This window comes from Heterodontus francisci, chromosome 5, assembly GCF_036365525.1.
Source record: "Heterodontus francisci isolate sHetFra1 chromosome 5, sHetFra1.hap1, whole genome shotgun sequence".
In the NCBI taxonomy this organism is placed as follows: Eukaryota; Metazoa; Chordata; class Chondrichthyes; order Heterodontiformes; family Heterodontidae; genus Heterodontus; species Heterodontus francisci.
The window spans coordinates 56,049,189-56,073,696 of record NC_090375.1 but is presented as its reverse complement, the minus strand read 5'-3'; positions in this window follow the sequence as shown (position 1 = coordinate 56,073,696).

The following is a 24,508-nucleotide window of genomic DNA, read 5'->3' as shown; positions in this document are numbered from 1 at the left end:
TTAACCCATGGTCAATATTTGTGAAACTTCTCCACCTGCTTGTAAAATATGTCTTAAGACAGGGCAGCCAACAAAAGGGGAGTGATCTCCAAATTAGGAGAATTTTATAGGATGGAGCAGGTAGTACTTCAGAAGAGTCATGTGAAACAGAAAAGCAGAGTGGGACAGGAAGGTACAGAGAGAGTAGGCAGCCAGAACTTTTTTATTCATCTTGCTAGGCTGTTAAACTAGGTCCTGGATTCTAGAAACAAAATAATCTCTTTTGAACAAAATGCCATTTACTCACCAAAGCGAGTGACAAAATTCGATAAACACAATTACAAATAAAGAGTGTCCTTCAGTTCCTCCAATAAAGCGATTCTCTTAAATTCACTTATGTCTATATCTCAGTCTATCACTGTTGGATTTAGCTCTGAAAAGATAATTAACAAATAGCTTTTTTGTAAAAGGTTGAGCAGTTGTTACTGTATGTACTATTCTATTACAAAATGTTTCGTCACTATCTGTAAGATTATACTCCAGACTAACCAATTTATGTCCAAGCCAAATCTCTTACCTGTTAGCAAAGGTGATACAGAAAGCTTTCAAATGACATTGGCCACTCAGGTTATCTTCCCTCAAACTGGATCATAAATGATGCACATTGCTGTTACTGATCTCTGACATACTTGTAAAACTTGTCTTTTTAGTCCAATTTGCAGAAAAAAACGTCAATTAATGACTGTTTCTCACATGCTCATTGAGACATAATACATTTTTAATATGTCTTCCCCGACAGTTTTTAAAATTGCAAATGCAGCATGAATTTTGTTAAGGAATCGTAAACAGTTCATCATAGGTTTATTAAGCTATCCATTATATTGGTGTGGATTTTGTTCACAGCCCGACGTAGGGTTCCATGGCGGGAGTGGGGGTCTGGAGAATTGGAACAGCAGTGGCCACCACGGAACCCGACGCTGGGAATGCTGGACCAAATCTTCCCGGCAGTGGGGAAGCTGCCACTCTGCAATGGGACCCCAGTTAGCATATTTAGATGACATCTTTGCATGAATTAAAATGTAAACCGCAGTGATCTTACCTTCATTTCCAGATTTTCAGCACAACGTGCGGCACTCACACGCCTTCACTTGCCTGTCCAGGGAAAGCAGGCACCACCGAGGTGGGGAAGGGGTGACCTCTGCACGCTGAAGGTTATGGAGTGTCATGCAGATCATCGCTCCCCACACTTTCCCGCACCTGTTAAGAATGAGGCACATTAATTTTGTCATATGAACATTGATTTGAAAACTGTTGTTGAAGTAAAGAAATGACTTGTTTAAAAAAAATTCCCCAGGCCCTTGGCTGGAAAGACATTTGCATATTAACAGACAGTGCTTGTGGAGACAAAGGGGTTACTTCCCTTATCCAGTTTAACCCACAATGGACTTTGAGCACCAGACACTGAAGGTGAGGGAGCTCAAATTTCAGGATGACTGCTGGGATGGCCAAATCCACAAACAGACGTGGGCAAACCAGCTGGTCATGTGACTAGCCTGCTTGACAACCTGGTTTTTCTGAATTGTACAAACAGTTTGAACTTAGAGTGTCTGTTTGCTCCTGGACTGAAAAGACCTCTCCTGTCTGCTCCCATCTCTTTCCAACAGAACTCCAAATCCACTGAAGACACATGAACCCCAAGAGAGAAAAGTCTCGTACAGTGAACAAGGTTTAAGAAGAATATTGGGCCCCAACGAAAAGCACTATCTACCTACAAACAAGGACTCTACCATGAGCTCGAAGATTCGTAACAAAAACCCTCTTCAGCGATTGCCTCAAACTTTTCCACTTTATATTTTTTCTGCTCTTTTCTGTCTCTATCTGCATGCATGTATCGCGTATGCATGCTAGCATGGATGCTTCATGTATCCATAGGCATTAACCAAATTAGAGTTTAAGTTTAATAAATTTCAACTTTTCTTCTTTAAACCTAAGAAAGTCTGTTTGTGCTGGTTTCTTTGCCTTACAATTGGAAAGTGGTGAGCAAGGATTCACCAAGGGGTAGCTAAAAGCACAGTGTGTTTAAATTTAAACCCAGTTACAGTAAGTCAAGGTGAAGGCTGAGAGGGAACCCTAGACCCCTTTCTCACTGGGTCATAACAGGAGGGAAGGAGTGAACTCTGCACAATAATGGGTATTGGAGGGAGAGAGTGAACTTTGTGTTATGGTATGCTGTTTACAGGGCCTGCAGCCTTGTAATGCTTCTGCATCAGGTGTCGCTGTGAACAGCATCGCTGAGGCCGCCCCGCCACGTGATGGGGGCAGCCGCCGTCAATATGTAAAGTGGCCACCCATTGCGTAATCATGGCGGCGGGGCAGCATGGGGACCTGTGGGGGATGCTGCCATGTTCTACGCCTGCCACCGCTCTCCATGGTGGGACTACAAATCCAGCCCATTGGATTTACTAACTATTGTACATGGGTCAGCATCATCCTGTTTTTGCCAATATCACTTAGACCCAATACACCATACTCTTGTATTCATGAGAAACTTACAGTGCTGACTTCTGGAAATCCCTTGGGTTTTCCTGCCTCTTTTCCCCTCAATACAAGTTCTGGAACAGTGTGATTCCAAATGGATAGCAGTGCATTTGTGACATTTATATAGAAGTAAAAGTCCAGTAACTTTCAACATGTCACTGAGCTTCTTTCCCAAGTGAAAGTAATGTGTGCCAGAGCATAGAAATCGAGACATTCCTTAAGTGACTTTTGCCATTTTAAAATGAGTTTACATAGCACAAGCCTTTAAACTTATGTTTTAAAATAACATAGCTGCTAAGTTATTTTAAAAAGCAAGGTTAAAGGCCTGGAGCAGGGGTGTCCAACATTTCGTGTGGGGGGCCACATTACAATTTTTGTCTTACACAGGGGGCCGGTGAGACAATTTCGGCAAGATAAAGGCATTAAAAATTTATCTTACTAATAATCAAAATAACATAAAATTTGCATTTTGTGAAGAATCTTTAAATGAGAAGACTAATTTATTGACTTACTTTCTCATCATTTTGTTGGACACTGATTTAATGAGATACCTGGCAATTTTTGCTTGCACAAGTAGTCAATATCTGCCCGCACTCTTGTCTAGCGATGTGGAGTATTTCAGATAGATATCCATCTGTCTGGAGTGATCTTGATTGCTCTCTCTCCCTCCTCTCTCTCTCTGTGCCTCGCTCTCTCCCCCCGTCCCTCTCTGCGTCCTCTCTCTGTGTTGTTGCCCCCTACTCGGTGTTGCTCCCTCCCCTCTCTATGTTGCTTCCCCCCATTGTCTTTGCCCCTGTGTCGCTTCCCCCTCTTTGTTTTGTCCCCCTCTCTGTGTCATCTTCTCTCTCTATCTCTGCCCCCTCTCTCTCTGTTCCCCACCTTTCCCACTCTCTGTCCGCCCCTCTATCTGTCTCCCTCTCTCTCTATCTCCCCTATCTCCCTCCATTCTCTCTCTCTCTCCCCCACTCTCTCTCTGACCCCCTAACCTCTCTCTCTGTCCCCCTCTCCCAGTCTCTCTCTGACTCCCGCTCCCACTCTCTCTCCCTCACCCTCTCTCTCCCCCACTCTCTCTCTCTGACCCCCTCTCCCACTCTCTCCCCCACCCTCTCTCCCCATCCTCTCTCTCCCCCACTCTCTCTTTCTCCCCCACTCTCTCTCTCCCACTCTCCTCCTCACACTCTCTCTCTCTGACCCCCCGTCCCACTCTCTCCACACTCTCTCTCTCCCCACACTCTCCCTTCCCCCCCACTCTCTCTCTCTCCATTTGTTCCCCTCTCCCACTTTGTCCCCCCCCACCTTCTGACCCCCACCCTCTCTTTTCCCCAGTCTCTTTCCCCCACTCTCTCTCTTCCCCATGCTGTCTCTCCCCCCCCACCCCCCACTCTCCCTCTCCCTGCCTCTCTCCCACTCTCTCTCTGACCCCCTCTCCCACTCTCTCACTCTCTCTGACCCCCACTCCCACTCTGTCCCCCCACTCTCGCTCTTCCGCATTCTCTCTCTCACCTCACTCTCTCTCTCTCCCACTCTCTCTCTCCCTCTTTCTCTCTCACTCTCTTTCTCTGACCCCTTCTCCCACTCTCTCTCCCCCTGTCGCTTTCTCTCTGACCATTGCTGAAAGCAGGAACAGCACTTCTGAACTTCAGACAGATTCATGGTTTTCTGGCGGACTTTAAAAAAAACACCGGAAAATCACAAATCTGTCTGAGGTTTGGAAGTGCTGTTCTGCTTCAGCACCTGTCAGCTGTGAAACTGACACTTGAGATTTTTTTCAAAAGCTGGACTGATGAATCTAATGGGAAATTTCTCATCCCTGAAATTACCAGTCACGGACCTCAAAATTTTTTACCACAGTTAGTGGTTGTTGCTGGCCCCTGCACATGCCACTTTCTCCGCAATGAGGTAAGTAAAATACTTAACTTTTGAGGACCAGTCTCCAACAGCTCTTTGAGTGTTACAGCAGGGAACACAGAGCTGCAGACCCACATTATACTATATAGAGTGGGGCTACAGTAGTATCGTGTAGTGTAGGGTTTGTTACCGGACCAGTAATTCGGCCACTTGGACTTATAATCACAGGGAATATGAGTTCAAATTCCATCATGGCAGTTTGAGAATTTGAATTTAGTTCTCTGACTAAGATGGCGATCATCTTGCACAAAAGGTAGGGTCTGTAGAACATTAATTAAGGCCAGAATAGCCTTCTGGACCACTTGGAACTGTGTAAAGAGTTGGAGAGGCATTTTCCAGATTCTTTCCCTCTTTTATCTTTTTTTGCCTCTCCCAGGAGATTACATGGCTGTGGGAGTGGGGTGGGTGTAGGAGGGGGAAGTGTATATATTGTGATGCACAAGATATCACAGTTGTGTGGAACAGGCTGAATGGACCAGAGAGACATTTCATATTCATAATTGTTTGCATGTTCATATACTTGACTGGGTCTATTCTATGGTAATATTTATCCCTTATGATCTCAAGATTCTTCCCTGTATCTTGACTATAAGGACCCTTTGCTGGTTCTGTCCCTGTGTTAAGCTGAAACATCCTGAATGTGAAATTGTAATCACACGTTTAGCAGTACAACTGCTTACTCATTAATACCACCTCCTCTTCATTTGCGCCAGACTGCATTTTTCCAAATTCAATCAAACCCAGTTGTAATGGATTATCAGACAATGGGTAAAAGAGCAATTAAGCCATTAATTAAGCACAGACATGGTTAAAATAAGCAGAGATGGTGTTTGCACATTTTATGTAGGTTATAAGGCACATTTGGAGTCAGTTTAATGATTAGTCGCTGATATCCCATTTATTCTGTGCCAAATAGTTATTTGTTCCCATTTCTCCAGTAACTGGACAAATGGTGAATTAGCTTTCAGTATGATGGAATCTCTGAGGCATTTTTGGATTTAAAGGCAATATTTTTCTAAACTACTTAAAACGATTAATTTAATTTTGCCAAATTCTGGACCAATGTAAGGAAGTTCACGCAGAGCGATTAACATTTGGAATGGATCTCTGGGTAGGAAGTGGAAGGAAAAAAACTTTGGAGTAGTTTAGTAGACAGCTGGGTGCTCTGATGGGAGGATCTGCATGTTTTTCTAGCTGGATGAAGGAAGATGAGTCAAATGGCCTTCTCTTCCATTTTATCTTATAATCTTTGGAATGATTCTAATATTCGGGGGATCAACCTGATATAATGATTCTGATATCCGGGGATCAATCGTGGTTCAATGAAGAGTACAGGAGGGCATGCCAGGAGCTGCACCAAGCATACCTCAAAATGAGGTGTCAACCTGGTGAAGCTACAACCTAGGACTATATCCATGCCATATAGTGGAAGCAGCATGTGATAGACAGAGTTAAGCGATCCCACAACCAACGGATCAGATCTAAGCTCTGCAGTCCTGCCACATTCGGTTGTGAATGGCGGTGGACAATTAAACAACTGACAGGAGGAGGAGGCTCCACAAACAACCCCATCCTCAATGGTGGGGGAGCCCAGCACATCAGTGCAAAAGACAAAGCTGAAGCAGTTGCATCCATCTTCAGCCAGAAGTGCTGAGTGGATGATCCATCTCAGCCTCCCCCTGAGGTCCCCAGCATCACAGATGCCAGACTTCAGCTGATTCGATTCACTCCCTGTGATAGCAAGTAACAGCTGAAGGCATTGGATACTGCAAAGGCTATGGGCCCTGACAACCTTCCGGCAATAGTGCTGAAGACTTGTGCACCAGAACTAGCCACGCCCCTAGCTAAGCTGTTCCAGTACAGCTACAACACTGGCATCTACCCGGCAATGTGGAAAATTGCCCAGGTATGTCCTGTACATGAAAAGTAGGACAAATCCAACCCGGCCAATTACTGCCCCATCAGTCTGCTCTCAATTGTCAGTAAAGTGATGGATGATGTCATTTACAGTCCTATCAAGCAGCACTTACTCTACAAAAACCTGCTCACTGACGCTCAGTTTGGGTTTCGCCAGGGCCACTTAGCTCCTGCCCTCATTACAGCCTTGGTCCAAACATGGACAAAAGAGGTGAACTCAAGAGGTGAGGTGAGAGCGACTTCACTTGACGTCAAGGCAGCATTTGACCAAGTGTGGCATCAAGGAGCCCTAGCAAAACTTAAGTCAATGGGAATCAGGGGGAAAACACTCTGCTGATTGGAGTCATACCTACCAGAAAGGAAGATGGTTGTGGTTGTTGGAGGTCAATCATCTCAGTCCCAGGACATCACTGCAGGAGTTCCTCAGGATAGTGTCCTAGGCCCAGCCATCATCAGCTGCTTCATCAATGACCTTCCCTCCATCATAAGGTTAGAAGTGGTAATGTTCGCTGATGATTGCACAATGTTCAGCACCATTCACGACTCCTCAGATACTGAAGCAGTCCTTGTCCATATGCAGCAAGATCTGGACAACATTTAGGCTTGGGTTGATTAGTGGCAAGTAACATTCATGCCACAAAAGTGCCAAGCAATGACCATCTCCAACAAGAAAGAATACCAACCATTCCAACCATCTCCCCTTGACATTCAATAGCATTATCATCGCTGAATCCCCCACTATCAAAATCCTGGGGGTTACTATTGACCAGAAACTGAACTGAACCTGCCATATAAGTAACTCTTGGACTGAATCTGCAATGCCTGTCCACCATCTACAAGGCATAAGTCAGGAGTGTGATGGAATACTCTTTTTTTTAAATTTATTTATGGGATCCTATGAAAGAATAAAAAACAATCCCCCGCTCCCAGTAGGGAGTTGCATTGACATGGAGCGGGAATCAGCAATTTGGGGATTCAATGTTGTCACCCTACCTCTAACCCATGCTTCGTTTCAGAATTATGGAATTGCCCTACTTTTGATTACTTTCACAAGGCTAAACCAAATGTAATGTCAAATCATATTTCCAAATTCTTCCTCTGGTCCACCATGTAATCTCCTACAGCCCTACTCTCTGCTCTTCTGTGTCCGGATATTCACCTGTACTTACCCTCTGCCTCACCATCTGTAGCAGACCTTTCCAACAATACTGATATCCTCCTATTCTCTTCCTTACCCTGTTCTCCTTGCTAACCGCCTTTCATCGAAAATCTGTTCAAAACCTCTTCAACCACACTTATAGTCACTAAATTCCCCTGCTCTTGTTGGTTTCTGCTTTACCCTTCCCTTGCTCTCACCCCATAAAGCATCTCAGACATTTTGCTATTTTGAAGTCCCTTTATAGTTAAAGGAGTTAGAATCATAGAATGGTTACAGTACACAGGAGGCCATTTGGCTCATCGTGTCCATGCTGGCTCTCTGGAAGAGCAACTCACCTAGTCCCACTCCCCAGCCTTTTCCCTGTAGCTCTGCAAATGTTTTCTCCTCAGATAATTAACCAATTCCCTTTTGAAAGCCACAATTGAATCTGCCTCCACCAAACACTCAGGCAGTGCATTCCAGATCCTAATCACTTGCTGTGTAACGAGAAATGTGTTTTCTATGAAATGACCCCAAACCTCCTACACCTTGCATATTTCCGATAGGTAGATGATTCTTTCTTTTGGGCCTCCTTATCTCGAGAGACAATGGATACGCGCCTGGAGGTGGTCAGTGGTTTGTGAAGCAGCGCCTGGAGTGGCTATAAAGGCCAATTCTGGAGTGACAGGCTCTTCCACAGGTGCTGCAGAGAAATTTGTTTGTTGGGGCTGTTGCACAGTTGGCTCTCCCCTTGCGCCTCTGTCTTTTTTCCTGCCAACTACTAAGTCTCTTCGACTCGCCACAATTTAGCCCTGTCTTTATGGCTGCCCGCCAGCTCTGGCGAATGCTGGCAACTGACTCCCACGACTTGTGATCAATGTCACACGATTTCATGTCGCGTTTGCAGACGTCTTTATAACGGAGACATGGACGGCCGGTGGGTCTGATACCAGTGGCGAGCTCGCTGTACAATGTGTCTTTGGGGATCCTGCCATCTTCCATGCGGCTCACATGGCCAAGCCATCTCAAGCGCCGCTGACTCAGTAGTGTGTATAAGCTGGGGGTGTTGGCCGCTTCAAGGACTTCTGTGTTGGAGATATAGTCCTGCCACCTGATGCCAAGTATTCTCCGAAGGCAGCGAAGATGGAATGAATTGAGACGTCGCTCTTGGCTGGCATACGTTGTCCAGGCCTCGCTGCCGTAGAGCAAGGTACTGAGGACACAGGCCTGATACACTCGGACTTTTGTGTTCCGTGTCAGTGCGCCATTTTCCCACACTCTCTTGGCCAGTCTGGACATAGCAGTGGAAGCCTTACCCATGCGCTTGTTGATTTCTGCATCTAGAGACAGGTTACTGGTGATAGTTGAGCCTAGGTAGGTGAACTCTTGAACCACTTCCAGAGCGTGGTCGCCAATATTGATGGATGGAGCATTTCTGACATCCTGCCCCATGATGTTCGTTTTCTTGAGGCTGATGGTTAGGCCAAATTCATTGCAGGCAGACGCAAACCTGTCGATGAGACTCTGCAGGCATTCTTCAGTGTGAGATGTTAAAGCAGCATCGTCAGCAAAGAGGAGTTCTCTGATGAGGACTTTCCGTACTTTGGACTTCGCTCTTAGACGGGCAAGGTTGAACAACCTGCCCCCTGATCTTGTGTGGAGGAAAATTCCTTCTTCAGAGGATTTGAACGCATGTGAAAGCAGCAGGGAGAAGAAAATCCCAAAAAGTGTGGGTGCGAGAACACAGCCCTGTTTCACACCACTCAGGATAGGAAAGGGCTCTGATGAGGAGCCACCATGTTGAATTGTGCCTTTCATATTGTCATGGAATGAGGTGATGATACTTAGTAGCTTTGGTGGACATCCGATCTTTTCTAGTAGTCTGAAGAGACCACGTCTGCTGACGAGGTCAAAGGCTTTGGTGAGATCAATGAAAGCAATGTAGAGGGGCATCTGTTGTTCACGGCATTTCTCCTGTATCTGACGAAGGGAGAACAGCATGTCAATAGTCGATCTCTCTGCACGAAAGCCACACTGTGCCTCAGGGTAGACGCGCTCGGCCAGCTTCTGGAGCCTGTTCAGAGCGACTCGAGCAAAGACTTTCCCCACTATGCTGAGCAGGGAGATTCCACTGTAGTTGATGCAGTCACCGCGGTCACCTTTGTTTTTATAGAGGGTGATGATGTTGGCATCGCGCATGTCCTGGGGTACTGCTCCCTCGTCCCAGCACAGGCATAGCAGTTCATGTAGTGCTGAGAGTATAGCAGGCTTGGCACTCTTGATTATTTCAGGGGTAATGCTGTCCTTCCCAGGGGCTTTTCCGCTGGCTAGGGAATCAATGGCATCACTGAGTTCCGATTTGGTTGGCTGTATGTCCAGCTCATCCATGACTGGTAGAGGCTGGGCTGCATTGAGGGCAGTCTCAGTGACAGCATTCTCCCTGGAGTACAGTTCTAGGTAGTGCTCAACCCAGCGGTCCATCTGTTTGCGTTGGTCAGTGATTATGTCCCCCGATTTAGATTTGAGGGGGGTGATCTTCTTGATGGTTGGCCCAAGAGCTCTCTTCATGCCATCATACATTCCTCTGATGTTTCCGGTGTCTGAGGCCAGCTGAATATGACTGCATAGGTGTTGCCAGTAGTCGTTTGCGCAACGCCTAGCTGTTCTTTGTGCAGTACTTCTGGCTGCTTTAAGTGCTGCGGATGTTAAATCGCTGGGGGCTTTCTTGTAGTTCAAAAGTGCAATGCGCTTAGCGGCTATGACAGGTTCCAGCTCTTCATTATGAGATTGAAACCAGTCTGCATTTCTCTTCGCACTTTTGCCGTAGGTGGTCAAAGCTGACTCATAGATGGCGTCTCTGATGTGGGCCCACTTGGTCTCAGCATCCCCTGTGGGAGTGTTTTGAAGGGCTATTACAAGTGAATTTAGAAATTTTTGTAACAGCTGTGGGTGAGAAATTCTGCTCGTGTTGATGCGCGGGTGGCCCTTCTGCTTGGAATGATGCAACTTCTTTGGTCTGAGTCTAACCTTGCTGCACACCAGGGAGTGGTCAGTGTCGCAGTCCGCACTGTGGAAGCTGCGTGTGATTTGAACACTGTTTAAGGCGGCTCGCCTTGTGACAATGAGGTCTAGCTGGTGCCAACGACGTGATCTTGGGTGCCTCCATGAAACCTGGTGACAGGGTTTAGTGTGAAAGAACGAGTTGGTGATACAGAGGTTATGATAGGTACACAACTCAAGCAGTCTCTGCCCGTTCTCATTCATCCTTCCAACGCCATAGCGCCCAAGGCAGGAGGGCCATGAGTCATGGTCGGCCCCAACCCTGGTAGATGATACGCTTGCTATATTTGTATCTGCAGCTGCATGTAAGACTTTCCTCATGCACCTTAACGCACTCCATCCCAAAATTCACCTTTGAAATGGAGCAGTCTAATGAGCTCCATTTCCTCGACGTGCTAGTTGTGTTCTCTGCTACTGTCTACCACAAGCCTACCTTCACTGGTCAATATACGTGTTGGGATTCCTGCACGTGCGATAAGTTCGGCTTTATTGGCAACCTCATAAATAGGGCCTGAGCTCACAGTGCAAGCTTGATGCCGAAATAGGGTGCATCAAAGCTATCCTGTGGAATAATGGCTACCCCAATCAGATCTTTGCTCATTGTATATCGCACATACTCACGAATGGGCCGAAGGCTGCCAATTTTGGACCTGAAAATTGAGCAGTCTACCTCAAGATACTCAGGAAGCATAAGGTATCCCAAAATTTGAGCAACAGGTGAAGCTAGCCATTTCACACTGCTACTATGCAGTAGCAACACAATCGATATTTTCCACGAACAGGATGCTGCTGTCAAGCCAAAATGATGTTCTGCGTACCACACAAAGAATAATGTGCTATATGAATTCCAGTGCTGGTGCGATGCCAGTTACATAGGCCGTATGTCTCAACAACTGGTGGATCGTATCAAACAGCACGTCCGTTGGCTGTTCGCAATAGGCAGAGTACTGACTGTACTCAATAAGCCTGTGCTTGCAAAATGCAGAACACAATGTCTCACTTTAGATATGATTCTGTGATTGGACAGCACTTACTGAACAATCCTGAGTGTGCTAATTATTACACGAACACCCAATAGAAGATTATCAGTCAGGCTCGCAATGTCGCTCACTTCCCTACTCACTGTCTCCTGCTCAGACAATTTCCTAAATAGGTCAATAATTCAATATTCAATTAGTCCTACTCTCCTGTTGTTTTCCCATAGCCTTGCAAATATTTCATTTTCAAATATATATTCAATTCCCTTTTGAAAGTTACTATTGAATCTGCTTCCACCACCCTTTCAGGTAATGCATTTTAGATCATAACAAGTTGCAATGTAAAAATATTTCTTCTCATCTCTCCTATGGTTCTTCTGTCAATTATCTTAAATCGGTGACCTCTGTTACTGACTCTGCCATCAGTGGAAACAGTTTTTCCCTACCTACTCTATCAAGACTCTTCATAATCTTCTAACCCTAACTCTCCACTTAATCTTCTCTGGTCCAAGGAGAACAATCCCACATTCTCTTATCTCTCCACATAACGGAAGTCCTTCATCCCGAGTATCATTCTGATTTATCTCTGCACCATCTCCAAGACCAGACATGGGCCTGGATTCTATAGGCCTGCCGCTAAAATAGGCAGCGAGTGAAAAAATGGCAGCCCGCTTACATGGGGTGCATGTTGCGATTCCAAATGCGGCAGCTCATAAGCATGGGCGGGGTGGCCGCCCCCCCGATGATGTGGGGGGGTGGGAGAGCCGACCCCCAGCAACGGTATCCGGTACCTCAGCGCAGGCACCGGCACCACCTTTAAAGGGCTTAGAGCCCCAAATGACTGTTTCAATTCTGAAAGGAACATTATATTTTACAGTAATAAAAATAATTGAAACATTTTTTCTATCCGCTCTCCCAGCCCCCAATAGCCTTACAAAGAACAAAGAACAGTACAGCACAGGAACAGGCCATTCGGTCCTCCAAGCCTGTGCCGGTCTTGATGGCTGCCGAAACGAAAACCTTCTGCACCTCAGGGGACCGTATCCCTCTATTCCCATCCTATTCATGTATTTGTCAAGATGTCTCTTAAACGTCGCTATCGTATCTGCTTCCACCACCTCCCCCGGCAGCAAGTTCCAGGCACTCACCACCCTCTGTGTAAAGAACTTGCCTCACACATCCCCTCTAAACTGTGCCCCTTGCACCTTAAACCTATGTCCCCTCTTCCACCCTGGGAAAAAGCTTCTGACTATCCACTCTGTCCATGCTGCTCATAACTTTGTAAACCTCTATCATGTCGCCCCTCCACCTCCATCGTTCCAGTGAAAACAATCCGAGTTTATCCAACCTCTCCTCATAGCTAATGTCCTCCAGACCAGGCAACATCCTGGTAAACCTCTTCTGTAACCTCTCCAAAGCCTCCACATCCTTCTGGAAGTGTGGCGACCAGAATTGCACGCAATATTCTAAGTGTGGCCTAACTAAAGTTCTGTACAGCTGCAGCATGACTTGCCAATTTTTATACTCTATACCCCAACCAATGAAGGCAAGCATGCTGTATGCCTTCTTGACTACCTTATCCACCTGCGTTGCCACTTTCAGTGACCCATGGACCTGTACGCCCAGATCTCTCTGCCTGTCAATACTCCTAAGGGTTCTGCCATTTACTGTATACTTCCCACCTGCATTAGATCTTACAAAATGCATTACCTCACATTTGTCTGGATTAAACTCCATCTGCCATTTCTCCGCCAAAGTCTCCAACCGATCTATATCCTGCTGTATCCTCTGACAATCCTCATCACTATCCGCAACTCCAACAACCTTTGTGTCATCCGCAAACTTACTAATCAGACCAGCTACATTTTCTCCAAATCATTTATATATAATACAAACAGCAAAGGTCCCAGCACTGATCCCTGCGGAACACCACTAGTCACAGCCCTCCATTCAGAAAAACACCCTTCCACTGCTACCCTCTGTCTTCTATGACCGAGCCAGTTCTGTATCCATCTTGCCAGCTCACCTCTGATCCCGTGTGACTTCACCTTTTGTACCAGTCTGCCATGAGGGATCTTGTCAAAGGCTTTACTGAATTCTATATAGACAACATGCACTGCCCTTCCTTCCTCAATCATCTTGGTCACTTCCTCAAAAAACTCAATCAAGTTAGCGAGACACGACCTCCCCTTCACAAAACCATGCTGCCTCTCGCTAATAAGTTCATTTGTTTCCAAATGGGAGTAAATCCTGTCCCGAAGCATCCTCTCTAATAATTTCCCTACACTGACGTAAGGCTCACTGGCCTATAATTTCCTGGATTATCCTTGCTACCCTTCTTAAACAAAGGAACAACATTGGCTATTCTCCAGTCCTCTGGGACCTCACCTGTAGCCAATGAGGATACAAAGATTTCTGTCAAGGCCCCAGCAATTTCTTCCCTTGCCTCCCTCAGTATTCTGGGGTAGATCCCATCAGGCCCTGGGGACTTATCTACCTTAATGCCTGGCAAGACGCATTTGCATGACACCTCCTCCTTTTTGATAACGACATGACCCAGACTGTCTACACTCCCTTCCCTAGGCTCATCATCCACCAAGTCTTTCGCTTTGGTGAATACTGATGCAAAGTACTCATTTAGTACCTCGCCCATTTCCTCTGGCTCCACACATAGATTCCCTCCTCAGTCCTTGAGAGGGCCATCCCTTTCGCTGGTTACCCTCTTGCTCTTTATATACGTATAAAAAGCCTTGGGATTTTCCTTAATCCTGTTTGCCAATGACTTTTCATGAACCCTTTTAGCCCTCCCGACTCCTTGCTTAATTTCCTTCCTACTGTCTTTAGGAAGTGTTGGGTATTCTAAAAGGCATTAAGGTGGACAAGTCCCCAGGTCCGGATGGGATCTATCCCAGGTTACTGTGGGAAGCGAGAGAGGAAATAGCTGGGGCCTTAACAGATATCTTTGCAGCATCCTTAAACACGGGTGAGGTCCCGGAGGACTGGAGAATTGCTAATGTTGTCCCCTTGTTTAAGAAGGGTAGCAGGGAAAATCCAGGTAATTATAGACCGGTGAGTCTGACGTCAGTGGTAGGGAAGCTGCTGGAGAAGATACTGAGGGATAGGATCTATTCCCATTTGGAAGAAAATGAGCTTATCAGTGATAGGCAACATGGTTTTGTGCAGGAAGGTCATGTCTTACCAACTTAATAGAATTCTTTGAGGAAGTGACAAAGTTGATTGATGAGGGAAGGGCTGTAGATGTCATATACATGGACTTCAGTAAGGCGTTTGATAAGGTTCCCCATGGCAGGCTGATGGAGAAAGTGAAGTCGCATGGTGTCCAGGGTGTACTAGCTAGATGGATAAAGAACTGGCTGGGCAACAGGAGAGAGAGAGTAGTAGTGGAAGGGAGTTTCTCAAAATGGAGACGTGTGACCAGTGGTGTTCCACAGGGATCCGTGCTGGGACCACTGTTGTTTGTGATATACATAAATGATTTGGAGGAAAGTATAGGTGGTCTGATTAGCAAGTTTGCAGACGACACTAAGATTGGTGGAGTAGCAGATAGTGAAGGGGACTGTCAGAGAATACAGCAGAATATAAATAGATTGGAGAGTTGGGCAGAGAAATGGCAGATGGAGTTCAATCAGGGCAAATGCGAGGTGATGCATTTTGGAAGATCCAATTCAAGAGTGAACTATACAGTAAATGGAAAAGTCCTGGGGAAAATTGATGTACAGAGAGATTTGGGTGTTCAGGTCCATTGTTCCCTGAAGGTGGCAACGCAGGTCAATAGAGTGGTCAAGAAGGCATACGGCATGCTTTCCTTCATCGGACGGGGTATTGAGTACAAGAGTTGGCAGGTCATGTTACAGTTGTATAGGACATTGGTTCGGCCACATTTGGAATACTGCATGCAGTTCTGGTCACCACATTACGAAAAGGATGTGGATGCTTTGGAGAGGGTGCAGAGGAGGTTCACCAGAATGTTGCCTGGTATGGAGGGTGCTAGCTATGAAGAGAGGTTGAGTAGATTAGGATTATTTTCATTAGAAAGATGGAGGTTGAGGGGGGACCTGATTGAGGTGTACAAAATCATGAGAGGTATAGACAGGGTGGATAGCAAGAAGCTTTTTCCCAGAGTGGGGTATTCAATTACTAGGGGTCACGAGTTCAAAGTGAGAGGGGAAAAGTTTAGGGGGAATATGCGTGGAAAGTTCTTTACGCAGAGGGTGGTGGGTGCCTGGAATGCGTTGCCAGCGGAGGCGGTAGACGCGGGCACCATAGCGTCTTTTAAGATGTATCTAGACAGATACATGAATGGGCAGGAAGCAAGGAGATACAGACCCTCAGAAAATAGGCGACATGTTTAGATAGAGGATCTGGATCGGCGCAGGCTTGGAGGGCCGAAGGGCCTGTTCCTGTGCTGTAATTTTCTTTGTTCTTTGTTCTTGTTCTATTCCTCAAGGGCTTCGTCTGTTCCCAGCCTTCCAGCCCTTACGAATGCTTCCTTTTTCTTTTTGACTAGGCTCACAAAATCCCGCGTTATCCAAGGTTCCCAAAACTTGCCAAACTTATCCTTCTTCCTCACAGGAACATGCTGGTCCTGGATTCTAATCAACTGACATTTGAAAGACTCCCACATATCAGATGTTGATTTACCCTCAAACAGCCGCCTCCAATCTAAATTCTTCAGTTCCTGCCTAATATTGTTATAATTAGCCTTCCCCCAATTTAGTACCTTCACCCAAGGACTACTCTTATCCTTATCCACAAGTACCTTAAAACATATGGAATTATGGTCACTGTTCCCGAAATGCTCCCCTACTGAAACTTCGACCACCTGGCCGGGCTGATTCCCCAATACCAGGTCCAGTACGGCCACATCCCTAGTTGGACTATCTACATATTGTTTCAAGAAGCCCTCCTGGATGCTCCTTACAAATTCTGCCCCATCCAAGCCCCAAGCACTAAGTGAGTCCCAGTCAATAAAGGGGAAGTTAAAATCACCCACCACTACAACCCTGTTACCTTTACATCTTTCCAAAATCTGTCTACATATCTGCTCCTCTATCTCCCGCTGGCTGTTGGGAGGCCTGTAGTAAACCCCCAACATCGTGACTGCACCCTTCCTATTCCTGAGCTCCACCCATATTGCCTCGCTGCATGACTCCTCCAAGGTGTCCTCCCTCAGTACAGCTGTGATATTCTCCTTAACCAGTAATGCAACTCCCCCACCCCTTTTCCATCCCCCTCTATCCCACCTGAAGCTTCTAAATCCCGGAACATTTAGCTGCCAATCCTGTCCTTCCCTCAACCAAGTCTCTGTAATAGCAACAACATCATAGTTCCAAGTACTAACCCAAGCTCTATGTTCATCTGCCTTACCTGTTATACTTCTCGCATTGAAACAAATGCACTTCAGACCAACAGTCCCGCTGTGCTCCGCAACATCTCCCTGCCTGCTCTTCCTCTTAGGCTTACTGGCCTTATTTACTAGTTCCCCCTCATTTATTTCACCTGCTGTCCTACTGCTCTGGTTCCCACCCCCCTGCCACACTAGTTTAAACCCTCCCGAGTGAAGCTAGCAAACCTCACAGCCAGGATATTTGTGCCCCTCCAGTTTAGATGCAACCTGTCCTGCTTGTACAGGTCCCACCTGTCCCTAAAGAGATCCCAATGATCCAGATATCTGAAACCCTCCCTTCTACACCAGCTGTTCAGCCACGTGTGTAGCTGCACTATCTTCCTATTTCTAGCCTCACTGGCACGTGGCACAGGGAATAATCCCAAGATTACAACACTAGAGGTCCTGTCTTTTATCTTTCTACCTAACTCCCTAAACTCCCCCTGCAGGACATCATGACTCTTCCTGCCTATGTCGTTGGTACCGATCTGTACCACAACCTCTGGCTGTTCACCCTCCTCCTTCAGAATGCCCTCTGTCCGTTCAGAAACATCCTTGACCCTGGCACCAGGGAGGCAACATACCATCCTGGAGTCTCTTTCACGTCCACAGAAGCGCCTATCTGTGCCCCAGACTATAGAGTCCCCTATAACTATACATTTAATTCCTTGTCCGCTCAACCCCCAAAATGCTTACCTTGACGACGTGACCTTCCACCCCCAAAGTTCGTAAGCTTTAACCCTCAACCCCTTCCGACCATTTCCCCAATCAATCAGAAGAGTTTGACCCTGCTCCCTGCCATCGCACTGTGAAAAGTACCTCCTCCCACCTACCACAAGAGTCGTGCATCGTTTCCCTGGAAGGGGATCCACAGGCGTGTCATTGCCAGCCACCAGAATGAAGATCGGTGTGGCAAATCAGGAGGTGAAGGGACATTCATTAATTCAAGTAAGGTAATTTATTTAAATATGTAAATCGTGGTCCTGTCACCGAGCGATGGGTGGGCCACTATGAGGCCTCTCTGCCTCCGTTGAGATCAGGCTGGGCCCTCACTGCGTCGGGTTCGGTGGCGGGCCTCATCCGAGCAATTTTCATGCCCCTCCACCCCCGCCACCCTTTTCGATGTTGAGGGCTCTATAAAATTCAGCCCCTGGTATACAGCTCAGTGAAGCCTACAGAAGGATGGGATAAAAGTCAAACATTCTATAAAATACCATGATTCCTTCAAAAAGCAGCTGGATAAATATCCGAGAAAGGAATTGGAGACTGTCGGAACAGAGATGAAATGAGCCAATGAAATACTCAGTTGGCAGCACCTTTTCCTCTGACTCAGAAGGTTGTGGAATTCAAACCCCACTCCAGCGGGTCAATTGAAATGTTCAAGACTAGCATTGTTAGATTTTTGTTAGGTAAGGGTATCAATGGATTTTGGACAAATACAAGTAAATGGAGCTAAGATACAGATGATCCATAATCTTATTGAATGACTTCAACGGAGAGGAAAATTGAGGTGGTTGTATATGGGGCTGCCAACCTGATACCAGCCATTTTATGCCATCGCTGAAAGTTAAATTTATCCTCCAAAATCTTGATCGGATATTTTAGGCAAACATTTTACTGAGCACAAGCTGCATTGTTAGAGCTACTGTCCTTTAGATGAGATATTAAACTGAGGTCCTGGCTGTTTTCTTAGGTTGGTGCAAGATCCTGCAACACTATTGGAACAAGAGCAGAGAGCTGTATTGGTCAACCTTCCCAACCAAGGACATATTAATATAATATAAAATAAAAACAAGAAATGCTGGAACCACTTAGCAGGTCTGGCAACGTATGTGGAAAGAGAAGCAGGGTTAACGTTTCGGGTCAGTGACCCTTCTTCGGAGGGTTCCAAAGAAGGGTCACTGACCCGAAACGTTAACTCTGCTTCTCTTTCCACAGATGCTGCCAGACCTGCTGAGTGGTTCCAGCATTTCTTGTTTTTATTTCAGATTTCCAGCATCCGCAGTATTTTGCTTTTATTTAAGAACATATTAATGCCTTATCCAACTTTTCAAATGTTTTTGGGACTTTGCTGAGTACAAATTGGCTGCCATATTTACTTCAAAAGTAAATCATTGGCTGCGAAGTACTTTGGGACATCTTGAGGTTATGAATCCAACTTCTTAATTTATTCCATGGGATACGATTGTTTCCTGCACCTCTGGGGCCAGAGAGGAAGGCTGTTGTCTGTGTAGGGCAGCAGGCCAGATTTGTATTATAGAGGTGCAGGGATGGCTGAATATTCTGGTGTTTTAACTTGATTGCTTGTGGGAATCAGGGACTTTTATGCCGGACATTTTCATAAGCAATTACACGGGTGCTGAGTCCACAATAAAGGAAGCTTGTGTTGTGTCATTGAAAGCAGTGGGCTGGTAGCTGAATGCTGTTTTCTTGTCCCTTTCCTGCCTCTGTTCCTTCTAAAGATTTAGTCTCTCTTAGGATTGTGAATCAGTGTAACGTCCCCCATCCAGGCTGTGAATTTAGTGTGAATTTACGTCTCAGAGCTTTTTACTTGATTACCTCTGGGCATCAGGGAGAAACTTCACAGTTTCCTCATTATTGGAAGTTTTACCTTTCCATCCTCTGGAGCTTAAATAAATCAAGGGGAGATCACAAGTGTGAACTGTGCATAGTCCACTACAATAATGCAGTCTTGATAGGCCGAAATAAGGATGACACATTTTAGCCAAGTCCAAAACCAGGCAAGGGGCACAACTTACAAACAGGAAGTCTTGGTTCTTTCTGTGATTGCCTAGTCTTTCTGTAAAACATTAGAAAATATCTTAGCGGTCAAAATTCCAATGGCCACAGTGAATGGAGAAAAGGCAGCTGGCCTGCCTGGGAATTGGAATTTGGGGTGAAGCCCAGATCTGCTGGGATCCCACACAAATGCCCATTATCATAGAATCATGGAATGATAGAATTGTTCCAGCACAGACCATTCAGCCTATCATGTCTGTGCCAGCTCTCTGCAAGAGCAACTCAGCTAGTCCCACTGCCCCACCTTTTCCCCATAGCCCTGAAAATTTTTTCTCTTCAGAAAATTATCCAATACCCTTTTAAAAGTTGTGATTGAATCTGCCTCCAACACCATCTCAGACAGTACATTCCAGATCCTACCTACTCGCTGCATTCAAAAAAGATTTTCCTCGTGTTGTCTTTGTTTTTTTTTGCCATTCACCTTAAATCAATATCCACTGGTTCTCGACCCTTCCACCAATGGGAACAGTTTCTCTTTATCTACTCTGTTCACACCCCTCATGACTTTGAACACCTCTATCAAATATCCTCTCAACCTTTTCTTCTCTAAGGAAAACAAACACATCTTCTCCAATCTATTCACACTGCCATAGTCCATTTTTTATTCCATAGGGCTTCAACTTTGCCAGCCAGCTTATTATGTGGCACTTTATGAAACATTTGGAAGTCCGTGTACACCACATCAAGCACATTACCCTCATTAATCCTCTGTTACCTCATCAAAAAATTCAATCTAGTTACTTAAATATGATTTGCCTTTAAGAAATCCATGCTGGCTTTACTTAATTAATCCACAATTGTCCATGTAACTGTTAATTCTGTCCTGCATTATCGTGTCTAAAAGTTTTCCTAACACCAAGGTTTAAACTGACTTGCCTGCAATTGCTGGGTTTATCCTTACACCATTTTTGACCAACTGTATTTTGCAATTCTACAGTCCTCTGGCACCAGCTCCATATCTAAGGAGGATTGGAAGATTATGGCAAGTACCTCTGTGTCATGAAGACCCCACCTGCTAAGAATGAGGCATATCAATTTCGTCATATGAACATTAATTTTAAACTGCTGCTGGACTGAAAAGATGACTTGTTTAAAGAGATAACAGCAGTGGCTGGGAACATTCACATACTAAGAGACAGCTGTCTGGAGAGACAATGGAACTGCTTCCTGATCCAATTAATCCAAATGGATTTTGATCACCAGACATTGAATGGGTAACAAGGCAGCATTCCATCCCCCCCCCCCCCCCCCACTGCGGGTGTCTGCTAAGATGAAAGGAATCCACAAAAACGCAGGACAGTTTGTTAAAAAACAACTAGTCACATGACTAACTTCGGACCCAGAGGCTTTGAACTGTTCACAGAAGAGTTTGAGTCAGGCTGCAACTGAACTTGAAGAAAGAGCCTCTCACCCTGGCTCTCTCTCTCACGAATTTCCAGATCCACTGAAGCCACTTAAACCTCAAGAGAGAAGACTCCTACATCGAAACAAGTTTGAAAGCATGCACTGGGCCCCAATGTAATGACAAGATTTAACTGCAATCATAGACTCTGCATCGAACTCAAAACAGTAAATGAACTCTAACTATTGCTTCAAACTTTTCCCCTTTATTCTTTCTCCTTTTCTGTCTCTATCTTCATGTGTGTTTATCGCGTATGCATGCTAGTGTGGTCGTGTCGCATATTCGTAACAGTTTTAACCGAATTAGCATTTTAAGGGGAATAAACTTACGCCTTTCTTGTTTAAATCTAAGAAAACCTGTCGGGTGGATTTCTTTGCCTTACAATTGGAGAGCAGTGAACAAGGATTCTCTGAAAAATAAAACCCTGCTACGGTCAAACCAGGTAAAGGCTGAGAGAGAACCCCTAGACCCCTCACCTGCTCAGAACAGAAATTTGGGGGCTAGCATCTGTGATTGGATTCACAGAGAAATGAGAAAATTTGAAGTGGGAAATCAAATTGATCCCAATCAAAAAGAGAAAATATTTCAGTACAGGTTCTCTTATGGTTGTGTGCGCTAGAATACTAACATGTCTGCGACTGAAGTTAGTAACTCCCCAAGCCAGGGTGAAGTAACTTGGGAGAAGTTAAAAGCACTGTCTTTGGAAGAGTTGAGAAAAATGGCTGAGCAGTGTGGGATCACTGTCCGTGCCAAGGCTGGAAAGTCTGAGCTCCTAAGACTAGTGGCCAATTATTTTCCCCTTGAATCTGAAGAAGCAGAAACAGGGATAGAAATAGACTCAGACAGGGTATTGTTAGCAAAGATACAATTGGAACAGAGGAAACTTGAATTTGAGGAAAGAGAGAGAGAGACAGGAGAAAGAAAAAGAGAGTAGAGAGAGAGAAAGAAAGAGCCTTCCAGAAGGAACGTGAGGAAAGAGAAAGAGAAAGAGAGAGACAGGTGAAAGAAAAAGAGAGAGAGAAAGAAAGAAAGACAGGAGAGAGAAAGAGAGAGCACCTTCCAGAAGGAATGCGAAGAGAGAGAGAGCTGAGGCGGCTTGAGTTAACTAGGGGACAACAGAGTAACCCGAGTAAAAGAATGGCCAATATGGAGGATCGTAATTCAGGGCTGGGTATAGAATTACTAAAATTTCCCAATTGATTCCAAAATTCAATGAGGGAGACATGGAAGTATTTTTTGTATCTTTTGAAAAACTTGCAAGGCAGTTAAAAAGTGGCCAACTGAGACATGGACTCTGCTGTTACAAAGCAAGTTAATAGGAAAAGGCCATGAGAGTTCATCAAATTATGAACTGACAAAAAATGCTATCCTCAGGGCATATGAGTTAGTACCAGAAGCCTATTGCCAAGAGTTTAGAACCCTCAAGAAGTAAGCCGATCAAACTTACCTGGAGTTTGAGAGAAGTAAGCAGCTGACTTTTGACCAGTGGCTGAGGGCTCTGAAAGTACAGCCCAGCTATGAAAATCTCAGAGAGGTAATTTTGGTCAAGGAATTTAAAAACTCACTGCCACTCTCCATAAAGACACATGTAGAGGAACAAAACCTTCATAGAGCCCGGCAAGCCGCAGTCCTGGCTGATGAGTTTGCTCTCATCTATAAGTCGGTTCCCCTGGGGAAAACCTTTCCTAGTCACCCCCACAAATCCGAAAAGGACAAAGGGTGGGAAGGTGATAGGAGCCCAAGCAGTCCTGGGACAGAAAGAAAATTTGGAAACACAGGGGGCCCTCCTCCAGCCAAAAAGGAGTGTGCTGTATGTAAGAGTGAGACCCGGAGACCTGTGTGCTTCCATTATAATAAAGCAGGTCATCTACGAGCTGACTGCTGGAAACTATGGGGAAAACCTATAAGGTTAATCAGGGCACACCCATTCAGTGAAGGAGAAGGGACCCTGATAGAAAGCACAGCTGAATAAGCTGTAGCTTTAACTGCAGCAGTTGTAATACCCAGAAAACATACTGCTGCAAGTACAGGAAAATTCAATAGGATTCCTGAAGGCTATCAGGACTTTGTGTCTGAAGGGAGAGTAACTCCATACCCCTTGAATGGGGCAAGCAAGCCCATAGTAATCCTCAGGGACACAGGGGCCACTAGATCCCTTTTACTGGGAAAAGGCCTGACCTTTCCCCCAGAGAGTACAGTAAATACCAGAATGGTGGTGAATAGTATTGGAGGGCAGTGTACACCTGTACCTTTATGTTGGGTGCGCTTGGACCATAGTGATCATAGGGATTGTCCCTAGTCTGCCTGTGGACGGGATTGACCTGCTCCTGGGTAATGATCCTGGGAGCGAAGGTGGTAGCTTCCCCAATAGTGAAAGAGAGACCGTAGGAGGTCAGAAAGACATCCCCTGCAGTTTCCCTGAATGTGTAGTGAATGGACCCATGATAAAACCAGCTCCCCCAGAGGAGACTGCAGGCAGATGACCATGAGGTCTGTCTGTCTGAGACTTTCTTTGGAAAGTTAGAAGACCCAGGGAATGAATTAAATGAATCGTCCCTAGCTGATGCTCAGCGAGCTGATCCAGTACTGAGAGAGTTAGTAAAGGCTGCCCAGTCTGAAATTGAAGCTGAGGGATTCCCTGATTGCTACTATTGGGAGAATGAGGTACTGCTGAGGAAGTGGAATTCTCCTCACATTCCTGAAGGCAAGGAGTGGACAGTGGTTCACCAGTTAGTGGTGCTGCAGAGGTACCGGAGAGAAATATTAAGAACAGCCCATGAGATTACAGTGGCTGTATATGTCGGTATATGAAAAACCAAAGCCCGCATAAGACAGCAGTTTGACTGGTCAAAACTCCACAAAGATGTGGTGGAGTACTGTAGGAGTTGCCACATGTGTCAGGGTGAGAGGAAATCCCAGCCTACAGTGAAACCTGCACCTCTAAGTCTTGCATTGGTATTTGGAGGACCCTCCAGCAGAGGGCTGGTGTAACATAGAAACATAGAAAATAGAAGCAGGAGTAGGCCATTCAGCCCTTCGAGCCTGCTCCGCCAGTCATTATGATCATGACTGATCACCCAACTCAGTAACCTGTTCCTGCTTTCGCCCCATACCCTTTGATCCCTTTAGAACCAAGAGCTATATCTAACTCCTTCTTGAAAACATTCAATGTTTTGGCCTCAACTGCTTTCTGTGGTAGTGAATTCCACAGGCTCACGACTCTCTGGGTAAAGAAATTTCTGCTCATCTCAGTCCTGAAAGGTTTAGCCCGTATCCTTAGACTATGACCCCTGGTTCTGGACTCCCCCACCATCGGGAACATCCTTCCTGCATCTACCCTGTCAAGTCCTGTTAGAAATTTACAGGTTTCCATGAGATCCCCC